The following is a 3,948-nucleotide window of genomic DNA, read 5'->3' as shown; positions in this document are numbered from 1 at the left end:
TATCGGAATTAAATATGCAAGTTGCTTAGTTCTGTCCAATTACACATGATATCCCTGTACCGGTTTTGGTTTTTAAATAGTTTAATCTTTTCACCACATGTAGCAGTGTGTATGGTTGCTGAGGAAGATTATGGACAGTGCTGTCTGGAAATCTTGAGAACAGTGTTCAATTAAATAGAAATGGGAGACAGAATTCCGGACAAAAAACAAATTTTTGATTCTCATTCTGTGTGACTACCAGCTCAATTCAATCTGTCCCTACTTCACTTTGTCCATAATTTGGAATAAAAATGTGCTTTATTATTATTATTATTATTATTATTATTATTATTCCCTTTGTACAGTCTCTTCCTGTTCCAGCAACTGCAGTGTCCATAATCGTGGATGAATAGCACTTAATTAGCAACAAATATCCTTGTTGACTGTTAAGGACCAATTGTATTAGAGACAGATTGAGGCTTATTTTTCGGCAGAGGTGGTGAATCTTTCACAAAGAGCATGTTTAGCTTGCCAAATAAATATAGATGATCTGGTTATTTTTCTTGTCAAGAAAAAATAATTGTACAATATTCAGAGGCTACTGTGGACAGTAATGTTGATATATACCTAATATATATTTTTGTGTTTATGCCCATGAAAAAAACATTTTGTATGCATTTCTATTTGCTCACTTACAAGTGAAACATGACTGACTGTTATTTCACAATTCACAATATGATGTGTGGTGTTTTAAATAGGCCATTAAAAATTTTATGATTTTAGAAGTATGTTTATCCTGTCATTCATATATTATTCATGTAGGCTAAAGAAAGAGTATCCCACAGCAGACTTCCGCAGTTCAAATACTGTATCCAGTTTCTCTCTCTTGTTTTAAAGTAAACGGGAGAGTTACAGCAAAATGCCAGAATTCTTCAAAGTCCTGTCAGTCATTGTAGGCTACATGCCTACAAAAATAGTGGGCCGGTCTGGGGTTTTTTTTACCGGCGGTGGGTCTACATTAAATTCTTTTAATTTTATGGGGCCTCTTTCTCTTGCCCACGGTACTCTCCTTCCTTCAGTGAAGCCTGGAAGGCAATGGCTTTTAGGACTAGAAGACTAGGATTGACAGATTTGCAAACTCTCTGTCAGCTAATACAAAAACATTAAATAAATCTGCCTGGGAAGCAGTCTTGGAGGCAGCAGAGTGAAGTCACTGAGGGACAGAAAGTACCCTGGGCCTTTCTCTCTTGCGCTCACGCACTCCATAGACTGTTTCTCTGGGGGCGACATTGGCTCAGGCAGTAAGAGCAGTCGTCTGGCAGTCGGAGGGTTGCTGGTTTGATCCCGCCCCGGGTGTGTCGAAGTGTCCCTGAGCGAGACGACTAACCCCAGATTTCTCCTGACGAGCTGGTTGGTGCCTTGCATGGCAGCCAGTCGTGAGTGTGTGTGAATGGGTGAATGAGAAGCATCAATTGTCCAGCGCTTTGGATAAAGGCACTCTTTAAATGCCAACCATTTACCATTTAGAAAAAATATGGTATAAGATAAGAGTGGTATTTGTCAATAAAGCATTACTATATTGTCCCAATAACACAATAACTTGAAGAAAATCAGCACACGGGGGCGACATTAGATGAATAACACAGCAATTATGGCTACATTTTCTCATGGAAAAAAAAAAAAAGATTTCAAGCACATTCTATTTTGGATAAGTTGGCGTTTTGATTTGTGCAAGGCTGAACATATGGCAACAAAAATCCTACGCAGAGATGACGACTATGCGGTGGAACGCTGTCAGTGTGGGGAAGGTCATCTCCATGGGGCCTCTTAGTCTTATTTTCTTGATCTGACTGGATGACCGGCTGCTGTAGCTGCATGTTCTGACTGCTTTATTATTTTGGTATGTTAATTTGGACAAATATTGGGACATGTCTAATGTAAATTCCTGGGTGCTTTTTGTTTGTCCTCAGTCCACTCCTGCCTACCTCCATGTCTGGAACTTTCGTTTAGATGTCTCAGCAATGCTCTCATTGAATATTATCACATTGCGTCCAGCACTGAAAGCATAGCCTGAGTTTACTGTGAGTTCAGAATGCTGTCATGTTTAATTGAAATGGCTGATTGTTATGGCAGCTGAAGTTCCCACAGACCCAGGCAATGTACCCATGTATGGCTGCACCGGTCACTGATGGAAGTGTAATACATGGATATATGGATTCTTACAGGAAGGGCAGTATTGTAAATCAGGAGACTGAGTGGGAAAGCGCACAGAACTGATGGGGTTTTTACCTCACTCTGAAGTGAAAGTAACATTTATCTTCAGGCTACTTCTTAAAGCTCCAGTGGGACAAAGTGCTTTATGTGCCGTCTTTTTAGTTAAGGTACATGACTGGGACCCATAAGGTCGGTGGTACGATCCCCGGTGTAGCCACAATAAGATCCGCACAGTAGTTGGGCCCTTGAGCAAGGCCCTTAACCCTGCATTGCTTCAGGGGAGGATTGTCTCCTTAGTCTAATCAACTGTAAGTTGCTTTGGATAAAAGCGTCAGCCAAATGACATGTAATGTAATAACCCCTCAGTGAAAGAACCATGTTACTGTTAAATAAACCACAAACAGGTTTTTGTTCATATTTGAGCTTTTACTTCAATATTTCAAATGTAGTGGAAACAAATCAAAGCATTAGCAAATTTTATCAAGTCTGTGTTATTCTTTTACAGGAAGCAGAGAAAAAGAATATTAATCTGTTAAAAAAATGGCAGTTGACATTTTTCTCTTCATTTTGTATGCATTTCTTCACTTTTCTCAGCTGTATAAACTGAAGAAATTTTTCAAGATTTAACTTCACTTTAAATTACCAAACTAATATTTAGTTGCATAACGATTGTTCTTGATAACTGCTGCACATCTGCGTTGCATTGAGTCAACCAACTTCTGGCACCTAGAAACAGGTATTTCAGTCCTGGATGAACAAACTACATTCCACAGTTCCTGTGAATTTTTAGGTTTTCAATGGGGTTGAGGTTGGGGGATTGAGCTGGCCACTCCATTACCTCAATCCTTTTTGTCTGAAACCAAAATGTTACTTGCTTACTTGAGTGTTTTTGCAGTCATTGTCTTGTTGAAACACCCATTTCAGGGGCATTTCCTCTTTGGCATACGGCAACATAATCTTTTCAAGTTTGTGATGTATTCAAACTGATCCATGATCCCTGATATACAAATCTAACACCGTAGTATGAAAAACATTCCCATACCATGAGTTTTGCACCATCATGCTTCATTATCTTCACAGTGTACTGTGGCTTGAATTCAGTACCCGGGGGTCATCTGACATACTGTCGACGACCACTAGACCCGAAAAGAACAATTTTACTCTCATCAGTCCACAAAATGTTACACCATTTCTCTTTGGGCCAATCGACGTGTTCTGTGGAAAATGTTTACCGATTCTGCACATGCCCTTTTTTCAACAATGGTGCTTTACGGGGGCTTCTTGCTGATAGCTTAGCTTTGATCAAACATCTTCTGACTGCAACAGCACTTCAAGGTAATTGTAGATCATCTTTGATCTTTCTGGAGCTGATGAATGGTTGAATCTTTGCCATTCAGACTATTCTTCGATCCGTTTTAATAGTAGTTGCTTGTTCCGCTTGTTTCTGGTTTTTGTTGCCATTTTAAAGCATTTGAGATAATTTTATCTGAGCATCCTATAATTTGCTGCACTTCTTTATACGTTTTCCCCTCTCCAATCAACTTTTTAATCAAATGACGTTGATCCTCAACAATGTTTGGAACGGCCATTTTACTTAGCAATTCAGAAGGAAATATATTTCATAACAATGTGTGAAACATTTGCTTCCCTTTTTCATGAATAAATGAATGAATTCTCAAATTAAACTCCACACTGCTATTATTTTGAATACGCCCCTTTCGATGAATGAGTCAATTACTCAGAACAAGCAGCATG

Source organism: Conger conger, chromosome 12 (assembly GCF_963514075.1).
Source record: "Conger conger chromosome 12, fConCon1.1, whole genome shotgun sequence".
NCBI classification, from domain to species: Eukaryota; Metazoa; Chordata; class Actinopteri; order Anguilliformes; family Congridae; genus Conger; species Conger conger.
This window is presented reverse-complemented; position numbering follows the sequence as displayed.